Source organism: Passer domesticus, chromosome 1 (assembly GCF_036417665.1).
Source record: "Passer domesticus isolate bPasDom1 chromosome 1, bPasDom1.hap1, whole genome shotgun sequence".
Taxonomy (NCBI): domain Eukaryota; kingdom Metazoa; phylum Chordata; class Aves; order Passeriformes; family Passeridae; genus Passer; species Passer domesticus.
Genome location: NC_087474.1, coordinates 155,561,150 through 155,579,968, shown reverse-complemented (window position 1 = coordinate 155,579,968; position 18,819 = coordinate 155,561,150). Strand labels below are relative to the sequence as shown.

The window sequence follows — 18,819 nt, the reverse complement described above, 5'->3', positions numbered from 1 at the left end:
TATTATTCTGCATGGCACAGAGCTGAAATATGCATATTTTCTTTCACAGAGATGCCTCATGCCCACAGAATCTTCACAGACTTCTAGAAGAGATACAGATAAAAAGGCTGGCAGGATTAGGTCACGAAGGCACAGCTTTTCAGAGGTATTGTTTCTGTCAAAGAAACAAACAGAGAAGCTTAGAAGGGCAAGCAATACGGGGAAAAGTTACAAATTTTTTTCATCCACACAAACCTGCTGTCTTTCTGAAAGAAATTGAGATATGCCTTGAAATGTTGCAAGGATTTTACTCATTTTTTGATATGAAAAATTTGAAGCTTGTGCAATACAAGACAGAGAGAGGGGAAGGTGAAAGGATCTAAAGGATAGCAAAAAGAAAAAAATCATCTGTTTCTATGTTAAACTTTAGAGTGAAGTATTTTTACACTGTGCTACAGTCATTGCAGAAATTCATCAAATGTGAACATGCTCCCAAAACTTTCCAGTGAGATAATAAATGCTACACATTACATGCATCACAGAAACTGAGGAGCAAAGAGATTTGGGACCAAGTGAAGGGAATTATGAAATTACATCTATTAAAAATTTATGGGAAAATATTTCTTGTCAAACAATGGATGACAGCAGTATAAATTTGAAATTAGTGTGAAAAAATAAACTATTTAATGACAAAAGACCTAAACAGAACAATTATAGTCTTGTGATGCAAAATGTTCATCTTGACCCAGTCATTTATTGTTATTTGTCTGGAGATTTTCACTCAGGATTTTCTGTGTGTCCAATCATATGAAAAAACTGTTTTTTCCACTGCTTCCTGGTTGCTTCTTTCTAGGGGTAATGACATCAATAATAACCATAAATTTGATTCAGCAATATTAAGGAATCCATTTTATCACTGAGCATAGCCAATGGATGTGTTGCTATTTTTCAGTTGTCACTTTTCTTTGAATCCACAGATTCTGTTAAAAAAAGCAATATCTATTACATTTGCAGCATGCCCTGAAACAAAAGGATATAGCATAATCCCAGTAGTGGAAATGGAAAGGCTGTTTATGCATCAGAAGCATGCTGAAACATGAAAGTAAATATCAATAAATAATGGAAATTTTTTTTGGTTTTTTGGTTTTTTTTTTTTTCAGAATTTCCAATGCAATTCAAGACATCTCCAGTGTTACAAACTTGGGATTTGAATATGCAAATCTTAAACAAGAAGTTACACTTCCTCTCATTTTTAACAAGGTAAAAGATATGTTAATCCTCCCCTAAAATACTTACAATGTTGTCCTAAGACACAGATATTGTATTCAGGATACGACAATCAAAGCATCCATTTTTAAATTTCATTATTAACTCAAAGTATAGACTGAGTTTCTCTGGGTTTGGGAGTTTTTTAGTAACAGCAGAAATTTCGGTGAAATATGGTTCTCATGCCAGCTGTAGTACTATGAAGTAATTTTATCATCAAGGGCTTGCAAAAATGGATATGACTGTCACTGTTACAATGCAATGGGGTGAACCAGCAACCAGAGTTGAGCCATACATCCTAATGGGTTCATCAGAATATCTCTGGACATTGCTGGAGCCAAGATTTCCCCTAATGTCCTTCAGATGTGAACAAAAATGTCATGTACATAGAACATGAGATCTCTGTGTTTCTGCTATGGTGATTTGAAAGGACTCTATAGGAAGTGACTGATAAGCCTTCATTAATGTAACTCTAAGCACTCGAAATAAAAACCAGGGATCTAATTTTAGAAAAAAAGTACAAATGTGAAGGAATCTGTGTAGTTATTGCAGATCTGGTTTCTTATACATCACTGAAGTAGCAACCTTTTTGTTCTTTACTTTTAAATAAACACTATCTCCCATAAGCATAGATAATTATACAGCAGTCACATCTCCATGAGGCTTTATTATCTTGTTCATATATATGAAAGATTATAGGCTGAAAGACAACTAATTATCTAGCCTAAAACTCAAATAAGTATATTGTAAAATAAAAATATATTACTCCTATTTTGTAGAAGGGCTTTTATATAAACTGGATGTTTTACATAACAAATGGTGTAAAAAGCAAACATTCACTCACAAGAAAAAAAATTTACTAATTAGTGAAGAGCATGAAATTATAGGGTCTGAAAATCAAATGGTGGGGTTGCTTCCAGAAAAAAAATTGCAGTCTGGCTGAAATGAAAAGAAGCAGGATCTGTCTCGATTTCTGACAACACCCTGTCATGGAAATGAAGAAAAAATTTTCAGCTTAATTTTCTTCTCTTTTTTTTCCCCCCTTGCTTATGTAGATTACCACATCTCCTTACATTATCTAGAGAATTAATCTGACCTGGCACCTCTAGATTATACTATAACACTAAAAGACATTAATGACTTCAGCATTTATCAAGAATTTAGAAATTCAGACAAAATCTGATTTCCTTTAAAGTACTGACATAAGTGAAAGGAAGATATTTCTCAGTGGCATTGCATGAAAGGACAAGAGGCATTGGGCATAAACTGAAATACATGGAATTCCATTTAAGCAGAAGTAAAAAGCAGTTTTTAACTGTTAGTTGAGTGAAACACTGGAACAGCCAGCAGAGGGAGGCTGTGAAATCTTCATCCTTAAGGACATTTCAATCTCCAGCTACATACAAACCTGGCCTACTTTCTTTAGCCATGCTTCAGTGATGTCTTCACACTGGTTCTGTATTTGTTTTTTATCTTAAAATTTCAGCTAATTACCTTGTCATTACTCATTCACATGATGTAACTGAAGTATCCATCAGAACTGAACAGCATTCAAGGGATGAGCTTGAAATTTAGGCTTGAAACCCAACTAAGACTTGAGGCTTAACTTTCCAGCTCCCTGATGGTCAAAACATGGTATTAATAATGCCAGAGCTGTGGGTTTGATCCCCCTATGGGCCATTCACTTAAAAGTTAGACTTGATGATTCTTTGTGTGTTCCTTCCAGCTCAGAATATTCTGTGATTTTCCAGTTCTGTAAATTGAATGATCCTTGATCCAAAAGTTATATCAACTGTCATTTTTTGTATTGCTTTGTAGGTTATTTAAAGTAGCTTGATACAACATGAATTTGGGTTCAGAAAAATACATATACATAGCACAGCCACCATTTTTTGTAAGCATGATAACAGCTTACCTACTATGAGAAAGGTATTTTTCATTTTTGATCTCTGTAGTAAAATTATGTTCTTGAACTTAACTAGCAAAATTTGATAGTGGTGTCAACTTCCTTCTTACATTTCCTCTAAGCCTGCCCTAACTAAGAGTGGGAGAGCAAACACAAACACACATCACACTCTTTCTGCTCTTGAGATCCCTTTGTCAAAAAGATGCCCCCCCTAAGGTTTGATGAGGAAAGTGAAGGCTGCAGGCTGTGACGGCTTTTTGTTTGTTTAGGGGTTTTTTATGTGCAGCTTGCTCTTTTCTTTATCAGACTGAAATATGTTGGGTAGATGGGTTGTTGCTGTGCTAATCACCACCAGCTGCTCGTCACTGTCACACAGTACAGGTGCAGCAGCTTTGCTGCTGAGCTCTAGGCCTTCAAGCTGCTCTTCCAAAACAGCTCAGCAACAAAAACTTTTTTCCTATCCTTTGTAAGGAACTCATCTGAAAGGCTTTTTTATGCAAAGTACATTATCCTCTTCAATCTCTCAGGATGTTTTTACTCAGGAAAAAAGTATAGTAAGTTAAACAATAGTGGTGACTGGATAAGAAATGACAATCACTGTGTGTCCTGTTTGATAAATAGGTTCCTTTGCATGTTATTTCTTGTCTCTCAGGAGGAGTTCTGACAGAGGAAATTGAAGCAATATTTAAAGGACACATTCAATCTTTCTCTTCATCCTAAAGGACCGTAGTAAAGCAGCAAAATGGTAAACATGAGTAAGGAAAGTAACCGTGTAAATCAGCAGGTAGATTAATAGAAGATAAAAATAGTTGCATACTCTAGTAGATTATTCCTCCAAGGAATATTGTGGTAAACTAATCTGTTAATATTTCTTTTGGTCAACCAATGTAAGAAAGCATTATTTGTTCTCTGTACAGGGAAAAGAGATCCACTTTGTCATATGCAGCAATTTTGGGTGTGTTGCTGGCAAGTACCATCCCATTCCAGCTGAGAAAAAGACATCTGTTAATATCTACACTAGCCACCATGTTGTCATTCCAAACTATCTGCTTCTAAACAGCTTTAGTTAGGATGTCTGCATAGGTTTGGCTAGTTGTGGTAAGTGCTATTGGATAAATATTTCTCAAACATATAACTTAATAACAGTTTCTACTGTCCTGGTTTTCATTGAGAAAATTTTTTTCTTGGTAGCCGGTACAATGCTGTGTTTTGAATTCAGTATGAGAATGTTGGTAGCACGCTGATGTTTTGACTGTTGTTCAGTAATGTTTACTCTAAATCAAGAACTTTCAGTGTCTCACGCCCTGCCAGAGGAAGTGTTCAAGAAGCCATGAGGGAGTATGGCCAGGAAAAGTGACCTGACATGGCCAAAGGGATATTTCACACGGGAGAATGCCATACCAGTAAATAAATTGGTGGGAGTTGTCTGAAATGTCTGGGAGCCACCAATTACTGATCAGGTACCAGTTGGGCATTGGTCAGTGGATGGTGAGCAACAGTATTTTGCATCACTTGTTTGTCCTCAGTTTTACACTTGCTCTCTCCCCTATTTATTTCTAGCATATTATTATTTGCATATAATTACAATTATATTTGCATTATTATTTATACTTTTAATTAGTTAACTATTAGTATTTTTTGTTTCAATTATTAGCCTGTTTTGAATTCACGAAGTCTACATCTTATTTTGGATTCTCCTCACCACTGAGGCGAGCAGAAGAGGTTGTGTGGTACTTAGTTGCCATCTGGGGTTTATCTGTGACATCTACACAATAAAACCTTTCACAATTAGAATAACGGGACTTGAAGGTTTGGAAGGGACCTTGAAGATCATCTAGTTCCAAACCTCCCTACTGTGGGCAGGGGCATCTCCCACTAAACCAGGTTGCCCAAGTCCTTATCCCTCTGGCTTTGAACACTGCCAGGACTGGGACATTCACAGCCTCCCTGGCAACCTCTTCCAGTGTCTCACCACCCTCACTGTAAAGAATTTCTTCCCAATATCTAACCTAAACTCCCTTCTTTCAGTTTGTACTCATTACTCTGTGTGCTGTTGCTATCGTTTCTGATGAAGATTCCCTCTCTGACTTCCCTGTAGGCCCCCTTCAAATACTGGAACATTTTTATGAGTTCTCAATGCAACCTTCTCTGCTCAACACTAGCAGCACTTATTATGTTGCCAACAATTGAATTTCCATCCTATTTACTTGCTGTCACTAACTATATTCTTAAGCATAAAACTGGGTCTTCTTTGTTGTTCTTTTTCCCAGGAGAATTAAATTTTAGGGGATTAGTAGATCAAATGAGAGGCTAAGTGCTAAATTTTTGTTTGTTTGTTCTTTATCTGGCAGAAGGTAACACTGATGTGTTGACAATTCCTGTAAAATCACAGCATGTGCAGTGCCAGATTCCCTGGAAGCAAGGTACTATTTAATGAGCAAAAGTAAGAGCAACTATTTTGCAAGTAATTTATAAGGGCCTTAAATGCTCAATGAGCTCTGTTACCCATAGCAGTGGAGAAGGAGTGAGTGGGGGAAGAAAACACACACCAATAAAACAACTAACCAAGAAAACACACGATTATGAATGACAATCATAAAAAGGAGCAGTCCTAAAGTAAAAGGCAATATGAAATGATGGTTGTCATATTATATCAGAGAGACTGCCTTACTCTTTGTTTTGCATTTTTGGTGGTGGTGTTTTGCTGTGTTTTGTCTCCTGGACATACTTTTAAAATAAAGTATCAAACTCTTTATAGCAGTTGTGTGATTCACTTAGTTGAATGCCAGACTTTTCTTTCAGAAATCCTGACAACACTAATCAGAATAAGAAGCAGACTAGACCTAGAGGATCATCAGCTGCCACTGAAGATAGGATGAAAAAAAAACACAGTTCAAATAAATAGTCTTTTTTGTTTTCCTTTCTTTCTTACTTACTTGCTGAAAACAAAGCAGTGGCATTGATAGAACAGAGAGGGGAAGCAAAATCAACAAGAAGCCAAAGTATTTTGAGAAATTAATAGTGTGTGGAAAGTCTCATTTTAAGGAAAAAATCACAACAGCAAGAAATTCAGTCTAGGATCTCAAATTCTTTCATCCATCTGTCACTAATTAAAAAGACTGTCAAAGAACATATGGTCTGGAAACTACAGGGAGTTAAAAAAGAAAACCAAAGGAGCTGCACTAAGAGCGCACTTAAATAACAGTTTTCAGTAAGTGCCTGACAAATCCCCAGAAAGGTAGGTAAAGGACAGGAGGGTGACTTGGAATGAAGGACCACAACTATTATTATGAGTTTCTTTCTTTTTTTCTTATACTGCAGATCTCAGAAGTGAAAAAAACTTCACTTGGAAAACACAATGGAGACAGGCTGAGGGAAGCCAGACTCTTTCTGTTAGTTTGCATGCCAATGTTTTTCCATGAACATCATCCTTTTATAATTGATTTTGTTGATCATCTCTTCACCTAAATTTTGCTGACTGTTGTGTTAAAAAATCATTATTGGCGTTTTCTCTGCCTTTACATTGAGTTCATTATAAAAGAATTTAGTGTTCAAGAATTTAAAGCTTCTTACATGTTCAACAATAATGGTCTCTAATCTCTTAAGATTGAACAGCAAAATGAGAGAAGAGAATGCAATATTTTGGTTTAATAAATAACATTATGTGAAAAGTATTACAATTGGAATTTTAGATGAATATTTTTTATTACCACCACTTGTCGTAGACAGAATCTAGTTCAGTAGTCACATATCACTTTTTCTTTCTTTAGCATTTTGCATAATGGTGTGTATCCTTTAACAGCATAATCATACCTTCCTCATAATTCAATCTTATTGCATTTTGAGTTTTATAGGAGGAGTATTACATTACTCTGCAATTTATCTTTTCTGCTTTTCCTCCTCAGAGAAATTTTCCACTCCTTATCAGCCCTTTTTCCATGTTCATCCATATTCCTAGCAATTCTCCTTTCTCTCTGGCAGAAGTTTTTTTTGGAGGGAATGAATATTCAAGCAGTTAGTCTGCAGGACATGCATCCTTATCAAGAATTTTTAAAAAACCCAGTCAACCCTCAAAACTCACTATTTTTTCTAACCATGACTCTTCATCTGGAAATTCCTTTAAATTAAATTCCCTGGTTTAAAACCAAACAAATAAATGCTTGAAAAACCAAGATCAATCACCTTATTTGCTTAAAGCATTTATTTCTCTTAATTATGCTGAAAACCTACTGATTTTATAGGGTTTTTGATGGTTAAGACATATAAATGATCATTGCAGAATCAAAACATTTTTAAATGTTAGAAAAATATGCCATGTTTGGTACAAGAATGCTTCTTCAAAATTTAATTCATGAAATGTGATGAGTTGCACATTTGGGGTTTTTTTTTCCCTTTTTTTTTTTTCATTTCAGGAATTGCTTCCAAAATCTTCAGAAATCTAAACTGTGAACATTACTTGCAGTTGAGCACATCCATATATAGCAGATTCTTTCTTCTATGTTCTCAATTATCCATCATTCACAGACTGCTGGAAGCTGAGGAAGTGTATATAATAGGGGAGGGAGAAGGGAAGATGGCACGTACATTTCCTCTGCTCTTATGCACTTCCACAGGCATTTCCTGCTGGTAAGGAACATTTCAAGACAAGACAGAACTTTGATCTGATTCAACAGAGCTGTGACTTTCTCCTGCTGCTCCTTTCCCTAGACAGATACCACAGACCTGAAAAAAAACAAGTTCACAACTGACTAGTTTGAATAAGAACATGGAAAAATACCCATAGGCTTTGTCCAAGACATTAACTGCTCAAATTCTCAAAACCTCGCAAATGTACATTTTTGACAAAGATAATTTCTAGGTTTTTTTTTTGTTTAGTTTCTAGGTTTTTTTAGTTTAGTTTCTAGTTTTTTTAGTCTAGTTCTGTCTTTTACTATGCCTTTACCTCCTAGAGTCCTTCAGGATCTTCACCATCCATATAACATGAGACCTTCACATACCTTTCCATCCATCTAGGTTGCTATAATTAAAAAAAAAAAAAAAGAGGGAGAGAAGGAGGAAGAAACAGTTTTATTTAATGTCTCTAGTCTAGTATCTCCATTTCCATTGATTGGCTCTGCTTAGCAGAAAGATGGGTCAGCAAAAGTGGCCAGAATACGCACAGATCATAGTGTGGAACGTGGCAATGTACTGTCGCTGGTATAGCATGCTGGTTTTAGTTAGGATGGAGTTAATTTTCTTCCCAGTAGCTAGCATGGGACTGAGCTTTGGATTTGTGCTGGAAACAGTGTTGATAATTCTGGGTTGCTTTTGTCAGCAGCGCTTACACAGCATCAAGGTTTTTTCTGCTCTTTACCCCACCAGGGAGGAGGCTGGGTCTGCACAGGAGCTGGGAGGGGACACAGCCAGGACAGCTGACCCCAACTAGCCCAAGGGATATTCCAGACCACAGGGGGTCATGCTCAGCATATAAAGCTGAGGGAGAAGAAGCAGTGGGGAGATATTTGGAGTGATGGCATTTGTTTTCCCAAATCTCCCTTATGTGTAATGAGGCTCTGCTGTCCTGATGGCTGAGCACCTTCCTGTCCACCCAAATTAGTCAGTTAATTCTTTGTTTTGCTTTTTTTAATAGGCATGGTTTTCACTTTACCTATTAAACTGTCTTTTTCTCAGCCCCTGAATTTTCTCACTTTAATTTCACTCTCTCCCCTGTCCTACAGGGAGAAATTCAGTGTGTGGCTGTGTGGAGCTGACTTCCCAGCCAGGGTTAAACCCCAACATATAGAAATATACTAGTGCCCTCCTTTGGTCCTAGAAATAGGGGTTTTTTTATTCCATAGTAAAACCTTTATTTTCTCTGATGTGCAAACCTTCATTTTCACTGATGTGAATCACAGTTCCCCACGCAGTGATAATGCAGACTACCCTCTAAAAAACACCCTGTGTAAAATGACCATCTGCTTCAACTTCCCAAGGTAGTCTTTGCTTCTTACATTTCACTCTGAAATTTTGAATAGCTTGTGTTTGTGCTTCTTTATTCCCCCACTTCCAGGTATTTTTTACAGACCAAGGATTTTTGCCTGCCACTTGCCTCTCAACCCTGTTCATGGCCAAGCACAGGTAACACCAAATTCATAATCAGATTTTTTTTCCTAATAACATATAAATTGCTTTCTGGAATTCAACGGATTGCTTGAGAGCTTAGTCCTCTGCATTTCATCAAAAGCCAATTTGATCTTGTATTTGAAAAATTAGTAAGATTCTGAAACATTGCTGAAATTTTTTAAAGTGGGACCTTTTGGCTTTTGTGTGATGTGTTCAGCCTTGAAGAACTAAGGTCTGAATTCTTTTCTTCATCAAGTGTACTTCAAAACAGAGCAGTGCCTATGAATCATAGTTCAAGCACCCTGATTATTGAACTAAAACAATCACACATCACATTACAATTAATTTAAACTAATTTTTTCTGGCTGGGTTACAGGAGGAAATTCTGCCATTTTTTACTTATTTAAGAATTCTTTTAAGCACTGCTGTGATATTTTTAACATCAAAATAGAAAAGGTGGAGAAAAAATGAGACAGAGAGAAGAAAAATTGAGAAAAAGTCCAGAACGTAAATAAAAATCTCTAGAATTATAAACTAATATATATGAATTGCAGTCTTTTTTTGTTTGGTTGGTTGGTTTTTGTTTTTTGGTGGGTTTTTTTTGCCTTTTTTTTTTTTTTTTTCACATCTCCAAGTCTTCTGGGTTTTATATTGGTTATTGACACAGTAAATGACTAATTAAACAATTGAACACGAAAGCTTCCAACCAGACCATTAAGATACACATATAAGAGACATGAGGAAATCAGTGCCCTCTTTGCTTAGACATTTGTGACCAGAGAAAGGATTCAAGGGCAAGCACCATCAAAGGATGAGGGAAGAGTCAGTGATTTTTAGAAAGAAATCAACCTCTATAAAGCTGTGGGATCGAAAAAGATACATCCAAGGCTGCTGAAAGACATAGCCAATGTCTTTGAAAGCCACTCTGTCAACAGGCTGGGGAAATTTGAGAAGATTCCTGGTGAACACAGAAAAGGACCTATTATGCACCTTTTTCAAAAGGTGACAATCCAGAAGACTAAAGGACAGTTACACAAGTGCCAGGGAAAATCATGGAGTGAATCCTTTTGAGACACTTTTCTGGAGACATAAAAATCATAGTGAACTGTAACAATTAGCATGAATATATCATGGGCAAATCTCGCATGACCAACCAGATCGCTTCCTGTGATAAGCTGTCTGTGTTTGTGGCCAAGGGAGGCGTGGTGAACATAATTTGCTTTGATTTCTGACAGTCTGTTTCTCAAACTTTTCTGCTTATTCAAGTGAACATATCTGGGCAACCAGATGGATAAAGCACAGGTGAGGTGTCAGAGAACAGTTGTTGGTCTCAGAGAACAGTTGTTAAGGGCCCACATTCAAACTATGGAATGGTTACGAGTAGCAGAGATGTCTCCCTTGGGATCTTGGATCTTTCCTTTTTAACTCCACATAGTGGAGTAGGAGATTACGTGAATATTCTGTGATAGTTAAGAAAGGACAAAACCTGTTGAACAGCAGATGGGAGTGAGGAATGAGAAAAACCTCAGAGGAACTGCCCTGCAGACACCAAGGTCAGTGAAGAAGACGGCAGAGGAGGTGCTCCAGGCTTAGAGAGAGGGGCTGGGGTAAGCCAAGATCAGAACCCATGCTGTGGTGTTTCCTACTTTCCATTTTCTAACTTTTCTAATAATTATGCATTTTTCATGTCAATGATTGCCTCCATTTACAAGGATTACAATGATCTTGCAAAAATTCTTTCAGTTGTCCACAGAAAATCTAATCTATAAAGACCAGAAAAATGTCTATTTATAATAATAAGTGTATCCATCTAGATAACATACTTTAAACTCCTGCTATTTTATTTCCAGTAAGGAGAAATCTCTCCTCTCTAGGTAGAACCAGAGAGTGTCATTGCTGTTGTCATTGTTATCCACTCTTGAAAGAGTGAAACTGTAATTGTAACTATGGAATAACAAAGGGAATATTTTCACTGACAGAGCAGAGTGTTGCAGGATAGTGGTCATTGGCAGAAGACACATGATTTGGCAGCTGGTTTGTTTGACTGGTTTTGATGCTTCATATTCATAGTTTACATATCCAATTGCTTTTTCTGGCGGAAAATTACCAGCAAACTGGGATGGATTTCTGGCTGATTTAAAGAGGTGTGACTGGAATGAAATCACTAATGGTTCAATCCATCAATTACAAATCTGGCCTTCTTTAATCTTGGTTGCTCTTTATTTTTCATGGTATAAAAGCTGCTAATCCCCAAAAGGTTATTGTCTCTTCAAGATCTTATTCTGAAATACAGACCATCAGCTCACATACAAATGTTTCACAATAATCATAAAATGAAGTTAATTTCCAGAATCTCCTAATCACCATGGTAACACACTCAGGCAAGCACAACTAAGAAATGGAGGTACCCTGAAAGATTTTGTCTAAAAAGCAAAAGGTCATTCATGCTCTATACAAAGGATTTTTGTGGATATTTTAATGGATTGTTTTCAAGCCTACCTTTTCTTCCATTAAATGGCTCTGGAACCAGCGTGCACTAGAAAATAAAAAGGTAGCCATTCTGTTTTAAATATCCCACTAGTATTAGGTTTCAAAATTTTATATGTAAAGCAGAATCTATCTTCTTCTTCCAGAAGCAGACCCATGGAGCTAAGGCTACATTTTTTGCAGAGAGAAAGCTGAAACTACCCATGTCAAATAGAACCTAGTAATGCTAAACAAATAATTTTCATTTACTTGGAAAATGAAAAACAAAAAGAAAACAAAACCAGAAAGGTATTTGTCATGTATTTGACACTTTCTGCTTCATCTTCTGAGGCTACACTTATTGTACTTGCAGCTCTGTGGGACACAACTTGCATCCCAGCCTAGTGGCTTCTAAGTCTGTCTCTGTTTTCTGAAAGATTACCAATGGAGTGGTCTTCAAAATTTTTCAGCAATATTGCGTGACTCATATAAACAGAACATTTGCCCAAAGTTGCCAATGTACCCTTGACAAAGAAACTCTCATTTTGCTGTGAGAAATAATGCAGTGTGTACAAACAAACTTGACTTCATTATGATGAGTTAGCTGACTGTTGTATAAGCCTTCACAAGTTTTTACTTTTTTGTTTTGTTTGGGTGGTTTTTTTAACCATGCAGACTATTTTCCATGACAAATAGCTGAAGAATTTTTATGGGGATTTTTGTTTTTGCTTTTGTTTTTATTTCTCTCAGTGTTTAACAGTATAGCCTAGTAAATTTAGAAGCCTGGAAATAAAAGGTCCTTTTATTTATCTTCCTGAGTAGTCTCTTCCCTCTTGGGCCACTCTCATTAGTATCTTTTCTACAAGACAATGGTGTCACAGCACCTGAAAGGTGATATCTCAGGCAGTCTCTGGGCATTAGAAATTTTCAGGTCATTTTTCCATTTCTTCAGAGTGTGGGTTGGAGAGGGAGGTTTGTAGTTCATGATTTACAGTCAGCTGAGCACCATACATGTTAACTTATTGCAAGTGACTTTATATATTACAAAATACTTAATGCGCAGTTCCTGCTAAAAAATGGATCCTGCACAATTGTAAATTATTGATAACATGTTTTCTGCTACATTTGCACCCCCTCCACATCTTGCCAAAAGCCAAATACACCTATTTGAGAGCAAAACAGTACAAAGGTAATGACTGCAGCAGTTGCTATGCAGCTGGGCCTCCCCAGATTGCATATACTCAGCAAACTTGTTCAGGACACTACTGTGTTCTTTTTGGGTGTTAATTGTTCTGAGCAAAGTACAGAAAGCAAAATATTCCTCATGCAAACACAGCAAAAAAAAGAATGCATGACAAGCCTACTGTTTTGCAGCAGCACAAAGTACTTCTATAATTTGTCCTATATTGTCTTTTCTCTGTGACTTCATGACCATCTTTAGTACCTGCATTACTTGTATTCCTCTACCCCTTCCATATTTGCTTCACTGCAATCTGCTATGAGCTCTCCATGCTTCACCACTGTACTCATTAAAGGGAGGCCTGGCAAAGAGTGGCCCTTTCACTTTTTCTGTGCTCCTGCTCTGCCTCAGCCATGGAATTCACATTACAGATTGAGAAGGACAATGTGAGCACAGAAAGCACTATGCCCATTCTCAACACTACATTTATTTCCTCACCTTTCCTCCAGGAAGTAGGTTTATTCAGTGAAATATTTGGGATTTGATAAGGAATTTTCTTTCTTCCTCTTCAGACCGTCTGCACAGACTAGACTTTTAGTGTTGAGGATAAACCAAAAACCAGCTCATAAAAAATGCTTTTCACTTTTACATATATTTAATTTTCTTGAATATGACACCTATATAGCACAGCATCAAATATCAGATAAACTGAATCAAAAGACAATCAGCAAATAGATTCCAAATTTCCCCTCTCCCCACTCTTTCCTCTCAGGCAGACTTGCACAATTAGTTATTTCAGATTTGTCAGAAAAGAAAAAAACCAGAAAAATAAGTTTGTGTCCATGTACAATGAAATTGTGCTAGAATTAATAAAAAAAATTCTAATTTTCATAACTATTGTGTTTAAAATGAGGGAGAAAAAAAACTATGCTTGCAGGTGAAGGAATTAAAAAACTGTGACTCATTAGTCAGGAAGCATGGAAAAAAAGTTTCAAAACAAACACTGAGAAGATAGGGAACAAAACAATGATTCTTGTATTTGTTAACAGATAGAGATGGTAGTGGAGCTACACCATGAGGCAGTCCAAATTTATTTCAGATAGTGGGAGGTAAAGGTTTTTGATCTGACCAGGTCACACCCAAGTCCTACTGAACTCTAGACTGACCTTTTCCAACTCTCTTCCCTTTATGTGCTACAGCCAAAGAACACCAAATATGTGTTGACAGCTTTTCACAGCCACTGCTCTTCTGCTCTGGTAGTACTGAGTAATTCCACTGCAGAAAAAAAAAAAATATTATTGAACTGGGCTTTTTACAAGTGCCTGAAAAAATGCAATCTCATTCAAAGAAATTATAGTATGAAAATAAGGCATGTGGTTCCAGGCGGCTGCACATGGACAGACTGGAGAACACAAGAAAATACTGAATAATATCAAAGAAATCACCCATCATGGAGTGCTGCCAGTGCATGTTCTACCTTTAGGTACAAGGCTTTAGCTACAATAAATAGAATGCTTATCTTCCTGCACACAAGATAGCAACCTTTGAATAGATTCACTTAAATTCCATCTGAAAATTCAGTTCAGCTCAGTTCTGTCCTCTTCCATTCCTTCTATTCTATTCTATTCTATTCTATTCTATTCTATTCTATTCTATTCTATTCTATTCTATTCTATTCCTATTTCTATTTCTTTATATTTCTATTCTTGTCATTCTTATTTTTATTCTTTCAGACCATCTTTCTAATATATAAAGGTTTTTCACAGTGCTTTAAATGATATGACTAACTCTCAGGTCTAACTTTTTTGTCCACTGCCCCCTGGGAAGGAAATACCTGTAATGATGTGACTTATTTTGCTTTGTGTTCTCCTTTTCTTCAGATGCAAGTTGCCAGGTATTGTTAGAGAAAGCACTTAGAGTGAGAAGTGGTGACACTTATGACAGTTCCGAGTTCCTGAAGTGAATTACTTCTCAGCCTTGGACTGCCCCCTGAAAATATTCCATTTTTCTCTCATTTGCTCTCCTGTACCTGCAGACAGCTCCTTGCACCAAGGGACTAAAACTGTCATCCAAATTCTTCAACTCAAAGATTTAGGTGATTTTTTTTCCTTAAGTATCCTAAGCCAAGAGCGGGAGTACTTTGAAGAGAACATGCAAGACCTTGAACTTCATTCCTTTTCTAACAAAAGGCAGTGCAGAGCAGAGTGCTGCCTGTATGGCTCTGGAGATGTACTGTGCTAGCATGCCCTATTTAATATTTTTAAAGTATTGTAAACCTCATGCCCTGGCAGGCCAAATTGCCATGGAAAACTGAGAGGTGAGTAAAACATGAAAACCCATAATCCATTTGGATGTGACACAGCCTTTTACTTGGAACTGACAATATCTGTAGTTGAGACAATATGGGCATGAAAAATCCATATGCACTGAGGAGAAAACTTGCCAGTATTATGAATTTTCAAAATTTTAAAATCTAATTTTAAAAATATTAAAAATAAAATTGCCTTTTTACCTTCCTTCTGTTTTTTAAGCTGTTAGGGTTTATTTGTTACTAAAAGTAGCAGAAATAATTCCATTACTCTTTCACTGATTTAGTTTACACAAAGCTTCCAGGGGAAAAATATGTCTATTTTTATAAAAAAAATATATATATATTTCTAACACACACAATCTGTGTGTATCTTTGTACACAATGAGTAGGAGAAAGATCTATCAGGAAAATAATATCTGAAACAAGCAGGGTCATCAGCTGGGACTGAAAACTTTGGCTCCAAGACCCTGCTTGTGTGATTCATATTGAGATGCAGTAAACTAGAATCCAAACAAATGTTTTTCACTAAATCCTCTCTGGATCTGAGAATTTCATTTTTTCTGTTGCAAAGTGAAATCAAGACTGAGAGCAGGTAAGACCCAGTGAAATGGCTTCTGCTCTGATGAATTGAACTCTTCTCACTTTGCCTATTCTCATCAAATGTGCTCCAAAACAAATGCACAAGTGAGCAAAAATGTACCTATAAAGAAGTTAAAAACAAATCCCATTTTATAGATTTCAAATGTAATTTTTTTCCTCCTGTCTTTCCATCACTCTCTGAATAAAAGGATTTTAGGATATTTGAAACCACTGTTAATTCTGCTGACTCAAAAGGATGCTGATTCATTACTAGCTATGCATTTGCACCACACTGCTGTAAATAACTGTACTGTGCAAATGATCACCAAAGCAGAATTGATGCTAAAATTTTATAATTTTATAACTCAAATTAACTAGACTTTAATATGAAAGAGTCTCTTTTAGGTATCTTCATTTTTGGCATGCTTTTGGTTTTCAAGTGGATGCTCACCATCACATTTGGAAAACTCAATCCATCAAACTGATTACTTGAAAATGTTGATTACTTATGAAAATGCAAATTTCTTACATATTTCCAAATGAAGAAGTGAAAACTACAGAAGTGACATAATTTACTTTCAAAGTCTATCTCAGAGAAATTTCTCTGAGAAAACACAAGAAACTGAGATGAGAGTTTAACTTTCAGCCAGAGTATTTTTTTTCCTTCAGCTTGTAATTCATTATAATTTCCTGTAGATATTGTTTTTTCTCATCTATTTTTCTTCAAGCAGGGCAAACTGCCATTTAATCTAATCTGCCAGAATTGTAAGTTTCCTGTTGAGGGAAAAAGGAAAAAAATGCTTTTGAATGCTGATAGTGTGGTTGTGTGTCCAGTTTTCTTCTGGGAGAGATACCTCTAGAGATAAGGTGCCCACCACTTTACTCTGAAAGTGGAATGAAAGTGGAATTACCATGCATTGAGCGGTAATTCTGTGTCACATTCACATTCTACTGTGTACAAAACTAGAAAGTCAGATATAGATTACATCAAGCCAGGAACAAATTTGAAAGGATTCTATACTCCCCATTTTTTGGTCCTTCTTAAATAATACTGCATTTTATCCCCAGATGTGCAAACCCTCCCAGATGAGGAGGAATTAAATGAACAAAACATGGAATAAAATGAAGGAAGTCTACTCCCCACTTTCACCTCTCCATTTGTACATATTTTCAGGTTTTGAAATTTAGACTGCTTGGGAAAGTTCCAAATGCTCTTTTAGAAGTGTTTGAGTGTACTTCCTAACTGCTGAGTGTGGTATTTTCATTTGATCTACATGGGGTGGTCTAGAATTGAAAAAGGCTGCCCAGGGAAGTGGTTGAGTCACCATTCTTTGAAGGATGGTGGGGACAGCAGTGGATTCAGCAGTGCTGGGCTAATGGTTTCATTTGACGATCACAAAGAACTTTTCCAGCCTCATTGGTTCTATGATTCTATAATTCTATGATTCTTTATTTTGTCATTATCAAACTCGCATATATTCACAACCCAGTCCTGCCTGTCCACCATCAACATAATCTCCCTTTTCATGTCTTTCATCCTCTTATAGAAGTCCCTAAACAGATTCCCTTGATCTATCCAATACTTTTTCACTCCAAAGAACAAGTTGATGACTGGCAGCATTTTTAAAGTACTGGTAAACCAGGTCCCACATAAAACTGTCAGAATATGGGAAGTGCAAGTATAGTCTTTGACCCAGTACTCATCTCCCAGAAAAGGTTTTCAGTGAGTATTTTAATTTAATTTGGTCCCAATTATATTTTATACAGCCAATTGACACACATCACTTTAAAAACACATCAAAGATACTGATGTGAGATTATTTGTATCTACTGTCTACATATTGTGACAGACAAATCTTTTACCAGCTCTTCCCCAGCCAAGATGAATAAAGTATTCAACTATGCCTACTCAATATTTATGACAGGAGTTACTTTCTTGTGATGTAATTTAAGATGCATAAAAGTATCAAAAGTCTTGCTACCAGCTTTAAGCCAAATATCAATGTTTCAAGTAGAGGAAAAGAAAAACAAAAAACCACTAAAGCCAACCTACATGATGGAAAATAAAACCAGATTTCTACAGGCCATCATGTCCCATGATGCAAAGTGGATGTAAAGTTCTCAGTTTAAGTCAAGCCTGTGAAGATTATCCCTCATTACAGAGCATCATATGTAATATAATATTGACATCTGGATGCTAACAGGCACAGTGACCCACCAGCTGCTTAATTTTCTCATGATAGCATGTGCTCTGTGTCTGGGAACAGTGATGTCTGCCTGTTCCACAAGGGATGGTGAGCCAAGAGCCCAACACTGCAGCAAGGTGAGTGGGAGCATGGACCTCCTCACATGGGAGCCAGGGGCAGCAAATCAGGCTCAGACCCAGTTCAGGGTTCACCCAGCATGTTTATTGCCAAAAGATGGCTCCAGGTAAAGCCAGAAAGTCAGAGCAGGAGATCCAGGTCAGAAAACCAGGCATAGATGTGAATGCTGCTCCCCAAGAGATGTTTCTGAGGCTTTCCATAGCTTTCGTCAGTTAGATTTTCTCTCATGTTGTTTTAATTTCATGATCACACTCTCCAAACTGTTTTGCAAAGTTAGCAAATGAAGTTGTTCAGTTCACAATATCTGCAATGAAAACACAAGACTCATAGTTGATCACACCTCATTTCACACAGCAACTAAGGAGCTGTGAACCACCAGCCTAAGAGGCAGCCTTGTAGTGACACAGAATGAACTGTAAAATATGTGATTGTGGATTCTCTCTTTGTCTGTTATATAGGTCCATATAGAAGTGACTGTGAAGTGGTCTACCAATTCTTTTAGGAAGATGTGTTTACTTCACTTGAAATTCATGTATCCAACAGATAATCTCTGTGTTAGGATCCAGCTACCATGCTACAAGAATGCCCTGAGCACCTCTGAGTGATCTGGAATAAATCACCAGTCTCACTTGTAAAGATGTTTGATTTGAAATAATGTATTTACTTTGTATTGATCTTAAAGAGGATAATTTTCTAACCTGGTGAT

At 36.7% G+C, this 18,819-nt stretch overlaps 1 long non-coding RNA gene across 2 annotated transcripts; it reads right to left on the bottom strand.

Annotated features, from left to right (window-relative positions):
- Nucleotides 1-7,376: 7,376 nt before the first annotated feature.
- On the bottom strand, nt 7,377-17,927 carry LOC135285621 (uncharacterized). 2 transcript variants are annotated; one of them, XR_010350417.1, is made up of 6 exons: nt 17,115-17,927; nt 14,734-14,888; nt 14,066-14,174; nt 11,753-11,789; nt 8,094-8,168; nt 7,377-7,873 (listed from the first exon to the last, which is right to left on the bottom strand). It is a non-coding gene; the product is annotated as an uncharacterized LOC135285621 (long non-coding RNA). The 2 variants fall into 2 exon arrangements; XR_010350415.1 differs by having other exon boundaries at nt 14,734-17,927.
- Between the last annotated feature and the right edge of the window lie 892 nt (nt 17,928-18,819).